At 37.4% G+C, this 10,000-nt stretch overlaps 1 protein-coding gene across 3 annotated transcripts in view; it reads right to left on the bottom strand.

Moving 5' to 3' along the window:
* phactr2 (phosphatase and actin regulator 2) overlaps positions 1–10,000 on the bottom strand; it is a 374,544-nt gene that overhangs the window by 277,982 nt on the left and 86,562 nt on the right. The window lies entirely within an intron of this gene.

Raw genomic sequence — 10,000 nt, 5'->3', positions numbered from 1 at the left:
TCACACCTGCCTAAAACTTTTGCACAGTACTATAATATATATATATATATATATATATATATATATTATATACATACATACATACATATACAGTGGGGCAAAAAAGTATTTAGTCAGCCACCAATTGTGCAAGTTCTCCCACTTAAAAAGATGAGAGAGGCCTATAATTTAAATCATAGGTATACCTCAACTATGAGAGACAAAATGAGAAAAAAAATCCAGAAAATCACATTGTCTGATTTTTAAAGAATTTATTTGCAAATTATGGTGGAAAATAAGCATTTGGTCACCTACAAACAAGCAAGATTTCTGGCTCTCACAGACCTGTAACTTCTTCTGTAAGAGGCTCCTCTGTCCTCCATTCATTACCTGTATTAATGGCACCTGTTTGAACTCGTTATCAATATAAAAGACACCTGTCCACAACCTCAAACAGTCACAGTCCAAACTCCAAAGAGCTGTCAAAGGACACCAGAAACAAAATTGTAGACCTGCACCAGGCTGGGAAGACTGAATCTGCAATAGGTAAGCAGCTTGGTGTGAAGAAATCAACTGTGGGAGCAATTATTAGAAAATGGAAGACATACAAGACTAGGGGTGGGCGGTATGACCAAAATTCTATATCACGGTATTTTTCTAAATTATCCCGGTTTCACGGTATTCGACGGTATTTTTTTCCCCCATGCATGAGTGGATGTTAACCACATTTTCCACTGCAATTACTGGCTAAGAATAACCTATTCCACTGTCAAGATTATTGTACATTGTACAAAAAAAAACATTTTAATGTGCACACAAGTATTAATACAGTTTTGCATTGCCCCATAAAGTGATAGTTTTCAAGGGGGTGGCACTAATGGAGAAGGTATCACATTGCATGACAGATGCAGTCAAAATATAGAACCTTTTTATTGAACAAATTTTGCAAAAACAAACTATAATTTTGACAACATATTTTCAACCACACAAAGAGGCATTTAGACTTAGTAAAATATCCAGAAGTGCTTGTCAAAAATTGTATTGCACCGAATAGGTCTTAGAAAAGGAATAAATAGTAAATATTTTTTGTAAACCAACTACACTTTCTGTTAATGTTAACAATCTCTGTCCACTGACACTTTAAAGTGACTTTTTAAACAACTTTATCATCATTAAACTGCATAATATTTAAACTAATAAATAACAACAATAAAATAAATAATAGTATTATTACTGATAGTTGCACTATTACTTCAAGACTTCAAGCCCAGGTGCATTACACAGTATTCACCAAATTAAAATAAAATACAACAAGTGCAACTTGGTGATGACATCTTTACCAGCTGAACCATCATTTAGGCAAACTGCATTAATATGGACCTTGCTTCAAGCTAAGCTATACTGGGAAGAAAAAAAACAAACTATATGTCGAGAACAAAGTCAACATTTCCACTTTATTCTCATAGTTTATTTCATAATTAAAGTAGAATGTCGTAAACTAAACTTCTTCCTAAAATCAATGTTTAATCAATTACTTAATTTACCCCATCATAAATTAATGCAGCACATTAAATGCTGTGTTATGTTCCCCGACCCAGTGGTTAATCACTACGCTTCTTAAACTGACTTCCTCCGCACTAAGAGAAGACAGCGATCACCATACAGAATCCATTCACTTCATGATATTCCTGCTTTCTGAAAATTTAGAATGCTAAGATAAATACTTGATATCATTTTCATGATGAAATGCATTAAAGCAGGTATTACACATGCACGGTAGTGAGGTGGTAGTGCTGCTCCCTCGCAGTAAGGGGTCCCCAGGTGTATGTTCAGTGTAGAGAACTTTATGGCAGGTGTGATGAGGCTCCAAAAAACTGTATGTATGAATAGCTATCGCACAGGTTTAACTTAAATATTGTGTAAATGTTGGGTTTGTGATCTGCTGGTCGGAGACACGAACACAGAATTCAATGCAGTCTCTATCTGACGTAGGCTACCAAAACCCCAGTTCCTATCCTTCCTTTTTCTTTCACCACATAACCACATAACCAATCACCACACGATAAACGTATTTGTGAAATTAAAACTAGTTATAAACTTAGCCCACGGAGTGTTCAGAACTTTAAAAATATCTTCGTTATACACGTTTAAATTATGCCATCCATTCAGAGTTGCGCCCATCTCTGAACGAATCACTTAACACAAAGCATTTAATGTGCTATATAACTTATGACGGGGTTTGAGAAAATCTAGTAAATAAAATATTTATTTTAGGATGAAGTTTAGTTTACGATGTTCTACTTTAATGACAAATTACGAGAATAAAGTCAAAAGAATATATTCTCTTCATAAGCGTCAAGATTAAAGTGGAAATGTCGAGAATAAAGTCAAAATGTCGTCACACTATTACACAGTACCCAGGTACATTACACTGTATTGAAAACAAATAAAACAAGTACAACTTGGCTTGCAGTATTATCCAGTAGTATAGAAACAGTATTTACACATCTGACCTTTTAAAACTAAAGCATCTCCAGGCGACAGACGTGACTGCTTTTTCTCAGCTCTCTGTCCATTTTCACCGCGCGGCATACCTATGCTACCGCCCACTATTTGGTGGTGTAGCAGTGAAAAAGAGCCCTAGTGCAACAAATCTGTGTTTAGCGGTGTAGCAGTGAAAAAGGTCCCCACTTGAACAGTTTCCTGCTGCGCCACGTTCCGAACGTCGTTTAGGCAATTTAAACCGGTGTTGCGGTATAAGAAAAATCCATATCATAAAAAAAAAAATGATAAAAACGGTTTTCGGTATGAACCGGTATACCGCCCAGCACTATACAAGACCACTGATAATCTCCCTCGATCTGGGGCTCCACACAAGATCTCACCCCGTAGGGTCAAAATGATCACAAGAACGGTGAGCAAAAATCCCAGAACCACACGGGGGGACCTAGTGAATGACCTGCAGAGAGCTGGGACCAAAGTAACAAAGGCTACAATCAGTAACACACTACGCCGCCAGGGACTCAAATCCTGCAGTGCCAGACGTGTCCCCCTGCTTAAGCCAGTACATGTGCAGGCCCGTCTGAAGTTTGCTAGAGAGCATTTGGATGATCCAGAAGAGGATTGGGAGAATGTCATATGGTCAGATGAAAAACTCTACTCGTCATTTTTGGAGGAGAAAGAATGCTGAGTTGCATCCAAAGAACACCATACCTACTGTAAAGCATAGGGGTGGAAACATCATGCTTTGGGGCTGTTTTTCTGCAAAGGGACCAGAACGACTGATCCGTGTAAAGTAAAGAATGAATGGGGCCATGTATCGTCAGATTTTGAGTGAAAAACCTCCTTCCATCAGCAAGGGTATTGAAGATGAAACATGGCTGGGTCTTTCACCATGACAATGATCCCAAACACACCGCCCGGGTAACAAAGGAGTGGCTTCGTAGGAAGAATTTCAAGGTCCTGGAGTGGCCTAGCCAGTCTCAAAATCTCAACCACATAGAAAATCTTTGGAGGGAGTTGAAAGTCCGTGTTGCCCAGCGACAGCCCCAAAACATCACTGCTCTAGAGGAGATCTGCATGGAGGAATGGGCCAAAATACCAGCAACAGTGTGTGAAAACCTTGTGAAGACTTACAGAAAACATTTGACCTCTGTCATTGCCAACAAAGGGTATATAACAAAGTATTGAGATGAACTTTTGTTATTAACCAAATACTCTTTTTCCACCATAATTTGCAAATAAATTCTTCAAAAATCAGACAATGTGATTTTCTGGATTTTTTTTTCTCATTTTGTCTCTCATAGTTGAGGTATACCTATGATGAAAATTACAGGCCTCTCTCATCTTTTTAAGTGGGAGAACTTGCACAATTGGTGGCTGACTAAATACTTTTTTGCCCCACTGTGTGTATATAATATAACCAGGTAACGCTTGTGGTTGGTCAGCAAGTCGGCTAATTACCTGGTAGGTAACCACCCATACAATCAGATTGTGATTCAGACTACGAATGCCATGAATGTAATTACCCCGATCTACATGCTGTCACATGAACGAAACACATGCCGTAGCGCAGCGTTATGGGCTTCGCCTCTGGCGCTGACGTTCGATTCCCGAGAGGGGATGCAGTGAGTGTGTACGCCTGATGAGCCCAGAATTAGGGCAAAACACGTGTCGCATACTCTTTGCATTATTTGACAGTAAAACTAAATATTACACACACACACACACACACATACATACTCTGGATGTCCCATCCAGATACCATTCTTTACCTTTAAGTTAAAACTCCACAACCAAACAGTTTAATAAGCAGGCTGAGAAACAAATGAATAAATAATTTTCATTATTTATCAAGTTAGAAAATATAGAATCAGTTAAAGCACACTCATCTTGTCTGCTATCAGCTTAGAGTATGTAAGTAATACTAGCTGGTAAGGGTTTCCTGAATTTAAGCTACTACTCTGCCTCACTATGCTTTCCTTTCACAAAAGATGTTGTAACACGACAGAGACAAACAGTTTAGCCACTTGTGCACATACATGAACCTTCACGATAATACAGTATACCTTGGTTTGCAGACTACTCAACATTAGGCACACAACTCAATATATTATGTACAGAGCAAACCTGAGTATAACCTGTTATGATTTTGGGGTATCAAGAGCCATGGGAAAATAATAAGGTTTTGTTAGAACAATACTGAGTTAAATGGCTGTCACCCTATAGCAGGCCTATTCAAAATGGTGGCCCGCAAGCCACATGCAGCCCAAAAGCAACCTCTGAGTGGCCTAGCCCGTGGTCCCACCAGGGCTCCAGACTGCAACTAAAATGGTCTCAAATGAAACCAAAAATAGGCTTTGGTGATCATCTTTTCTAATTTGTTTGCCAGTTGTGAATGAAATAATTGAAACTTAAAACTAATGTATTGTAACAGATGCAAAAGGGTATTTTTTCTTTTATTTATTTATTTATTTTTTTATTGTAAGGGGTGCACCGCTAACATGTGTGTCGGTACGGCCTCCCCCTTGCATATCCCTGAGCCACATAAAAGCTGTTTTATATGCTGCACTGGGTGCAAGGGAGTCACAGAGAAAATTACAGACTTGGTGACATACGCAGGGAAAATAAGTACAAGGCACTGCTGATGGGACAGCGGTGTATTCCAAATGGTGAATTTCAATGAGAGGCTGGTTACGCTTGCACCAGAATAATGAACGAAGTGCTGAATATGAGGTAACCAGTCATCGAAACAAAAGGTAGGCACGCCAAACATTTGAAATTCATCTGGTCATCATATAGGTCCTCTGTTATGAATATATCTGTGCCCTGTGGAATCAATTTGTCTCTTTGGATATGGTGCGGCACACTAAGGTGTGATGTTCACACATCTTTGAGTACAGTTTCTCTTTAGCTTTAATGCATACTCCATGTAAAATACCAGCCTGTCCATCAGTAAACATGTACGAGCAGTCATCTGCCCGTTGTTTCATCATATACAGCGATGTGATGAAGTCTGCGTTTTAAGGTTGAAGGTGTATTACAGTAGTTTTATCGAGGTGCTCTATGATTGACAGTGGACAGTAAACTTAAAATGGTACCAAAAAATGGCACTTTGTTAGTTTTTACTTCAGTCATTTTGGGGTGCACACTATTTGTACTGTTACCAATAAATTTTTCAACGGGAGCTCATCAAAGAAACATGGAAAATAAGATTTAGCAAAAAAAAAAAAAAAATATATAGTAATTATAATTGTTTACTTGACACCCAAGAACTCTGTACAAAGACATTTTAAAGACAAATCATTAAAATAAATGTACCAATCCATTTTCATACCATATGTGGTGGCTTACTCTTAAAACATTTACTCAGGTAGTTTTTTTTTCGGGGGGGGGTGGGGGAATAGGGGAGGGCGGGGAAACAATTTCAAAAAGAAAGACTTTGTTGTGGAATTTAACCTCTGTCTTATGAGTATTTAAAATCATGTGAATGAAATGTTTTATGTTCTATGGAAAAAAATCCCTTTCCTATCATGATCACCCATTTAAAATTTTTGGGAAGAGATCTCATATTTCAAAAGGGAAACAAATGTTATTGTTAATACTGTGCACTTTTTTGATTTTATGCACTTTGAGATGTGTTTGGGTCGGAAGTGAGAAAAATGTTAATTTTTTTTATTTCAAAAGTGTAAAAAAAAAAAAAGTATTGCTACTACCTCCGATTCTGTTCAGTTATAGCTTTTTTTAAATATACATTCTTGATGTGCCTGTGTCAGATGTGACCAAATGTAAAACGGAAACAATGAATAAACATTACTTGTGTTTAAATACATTCATTTGTGTTGATTTAAAATTTGTCATTACCTGCTGCTGAAAACGTTTGGCCCAGATACATTTCTTGGTTTGAACATCTGCCGCAACTGAAATTGCAATTGAATAGCCCTGCCTTACAGTATAAAGTTAGCCAACCACATCTGGAATTAAGTGCACTGAGTGGGAGGAACATGAATTAAAAAGAACATTAAAGAAAGTGAAAGATGTTTGACCATGAAATAATAAATAGCAATAGTTTGTTAGAAAGACACAGTGAGAATTCAGACAAAAATTGAACCACCTGATTTCTTCCTTCATTATGACAATTTTCAAATTTACCTCAAAGTTAAAAAAAAAAAAAAAAAAGGTTAGCTTAACAATAAATTAACACGCAAGGAAGAGATCATCTGAAAGAATTCAAAATATAATAAAACAATACTGCCCCACTGGGACCAAGGCCAGTTTATCAAGCGGACCAGCATTACCACCAGCATTACCCAAAGGAATTTTCTCAATTCCAAACTGTCGGTCTTCCTCAATTCACTCAACTGACCCGAATATCTCCTCCAAACTCTAACCTTAGCTAGATCTCTAGTACAAGAAAGATACAAGTCTATGCCACTGTTCCTTCTGGCCACCCTATGAAATCACTTTCTAGTTTGGGGTGATGTTTCCATGGCTACAATGATACCAGGTTACAAAACCTCTGCCAGCCTATTTGCGTTTCTGCAACCTTCATGTCTCTCACGAAGCTTATCAACAACACAATCATATTTCTCTCAGTCAGGAAATGTCAGCTTGTGCTGGTGCAGGTCAGCCTTACACTACTAGTTCCACCGTGGGAGCCTCTAGAACCTGCTACCTACGATAAGGTACCCAAGGAATGAGCCAGAAGATGAGGACACTCACACATGAAGTAAGGAAAAGGTGCCTAAAAGTGCTTTTAATAAAAACAATCAAAATCAAACATGGTCCCAATAAATAGTGCAGTGGTCAAAAATGTTCAATAAATAAATAATGCTTAAAAACGAATGATGGTGGAGGGTAAAAACAGTTCCAATAAATAAATCCATTAAAAACTTTGACGTTAAAAGCCAGGGACAGTCCACAAAACTTTGAGCCCCATAACCTTGCCCTTTTAAACCTGGTGACTCCTCCCCTTCATTTCGGTCGGACCTTGCAGGAGAGACTCCAACTGACAGGTGATGTCAACCTTAATATCCTGGCTGTTTCCTGCCACCCTTCCATTGGCAACCTGTCGAGTTGCACACACCACTCTCTCCACTCACACTCAGGCCGCTCCTACTCCTCAGCAATCACTCCGCTGAGCTTCCTAGAAGTGCGAGAATACTGTCATCCTAACCTTCATCTTAGTTAGTCATCATGGCTCCAACTTGTCCAACTGGGACCTTTCCGCCTGAGCTTTATGTAGCTCCTTGTCAGTCATTATTGTACAGGATCTCTCTCTCTCTCTCTCTCACTGTTAGCTTAATGGCTATTTTATAGCAGACTGGAGGAACATCACGTTTATCTTTTTCTTGCCCTAGCGCAAGTTTTTTTTTTTTTTTTTTTTTTTTTTTTTTTTTTTTAGTATGCTTTTAGGGGCCTTATAGGGTATAAGACCCCCCCCCCCAGCTTTATCACACTAACAAATCTATTTTCTTTCTCTCTCTGCTAGTGTGGTTCTTCCTCAGCTGGTCAGGTTTCACAGGAGCTTTTCCCTGCACTGTCACTTTGGTGATACCCCTTTTCCAGGCAATCACCCCTCAAGCAGAACACAAAGTATTAATTTCCTGCTTAGTCATCTATGATTCAGTAAACACTATGCGTGAGCATCAAACTCAACAACATGTACTAGCATTTGAATTAAAAATATTGACAGCTTATTTAACAACAGTGAATACAACATAAATTAAAACACTAAAGTATGTACATAAATTAAACTAAAACCTAGTCTTACTGTGTGCCACCCTAACTGACTGAACAAACATGAAAAATTATTACAGCTACCATGACAAAATCATTCAGGGTCAAAACAGAGGACTATGATAAAAAAACAAAAAAAAAACCATTACTTTAGAACTATCAAGGGACTAAATGTAATGATTCCCCCACTTTGGCTTTCAATGAAAGTTAAAACACTTGAATAATTTAAATAGCAATGACAGAATACCAAAAGTATGTATCCATTGAAAATTGGAGAAACATTATCTCCTATGTACACTCAACAAAGAAGCTTCACCACCCACTAAATTTGCAGAATTTTTGGGGTAAAAAAAAAAAATATATATATATATATATATATATATTTATTATATATATATTACAGTATCTTTTATGAAGGCGTTTTTAAAAACAGCAGTTAAAAACTATTGATTGATCATGAATAGCCATTTACATTCACAAGGCACAATAAATTATGCACCATACCAAAAGACCCATTTTAGAAAATTATTTCTGATAGCTCTTCTGCCTCACAACTTCATCGCACTGTATTGAAAATCTAGACCAACCTTTGCCTGTGTGCAGTTCAAATTCTCCCTAAGTTTGTACATTTTTTAATTACTTCATAAGAAAAAAGGTCTTATTAGATTGTCAACTCTAAAAATTAATTTACCGGTACTGTTAGTCTGTGCACAAGTATACCTGCAACGGACTGATGGTTCTTATCAAGGGGTGACATCCCTTTTTTTCTCTGATGCTGTAGTTACTACCCAGGACCCTATACTTGGAATAAGCCAATTTGAAAATGGACCGAATCATAAAGATTTTACTTAATGGCTATTCACTTGAACTGGGTCAAAAACAATGAATACACAAAAAATGAATAATGTGCCTGAAGAGATTTCTGTAGTGAATAAAAAAAAAAAAACAACTTTCTTTACTGCCTTCGGAAATACCAGTCTCTCTCCTATACTTTTACTTTACTTCTTATCATATTGCACTGCTTGTATCTTGCAAATGTATTTGCACTTTATAAAGCAGCTTGTGCTATCAAAGCATCAGGACTGAAATCTACAAGCTGGCTGTTTTTTGGTTCATATGAATAAAGTTTCAGACAAATGATAGAACAATGATTTCAATACAAAAAGCATATATTTATATAAAACTTAATTGAGCATAATTTGGGTATCACATTTGTTAACCTGGCATAAAAAAAGGCTCTGTCACTTTTGAAATACCTCACACAGTATTTTTGTATTTACTTTCAGTACTTAAGACAAGAAGTGAACTTAATTAAATTGGTAAGGGTCTGTTGTAAAAATAGCACAAACACCATTTTCTTGTTAGACACTTAAGTTTACAAAAGTTTAATACACAATAGTTGTTTGCTGAACACTATTTTAAACATATTAATACTGACATTTTATTAATCAGTCCTAGATTTATTTTTTCTCTGTTACTCTGTTAAAAGCAGTCAGGGTTTGGTTGTCTGCCACCGGTACAACAACAAGTTTGCAGGCTCGCCGCATAATGTGTTTGTCACCAGATAGATACATTTGAAACATTTGGAAACATTTGAAACTAGTCACTGGCCTTGCACTTTTTTTTTTTTCTGTCTTCTCTCCTCCAGAAGGAGCTGGCTCCAGCCACTGAACCTCCCTGACGAAGGAGGCTATCTGTTCCTAAACTGACGAAGGGAGTTAATGCAGGACGACCAATAATGTTACTGCTTGATTGCTGTGTGTGTGTGTGTGTGTGTGTACTG

The sequence above is a fragment of the Erpetoichthys calabaricus genome, chromosome 3, assembly GCF_900747795.2.
Source record: "Erpetoichthys calabaricus chromosome 3, fErpCal1.3, whole genome shotgun sequence".
Taxonomy (NCBI): Eukaryota; Metazoa; Chordata; class Cladistia; order Polypteriformes; family Polypteridae; genus Erpetoichthys; species Erpetoichthys calabaricus.
This window is presented reverse-complemented; position numbering and strand designations above follow the sequence as displayed.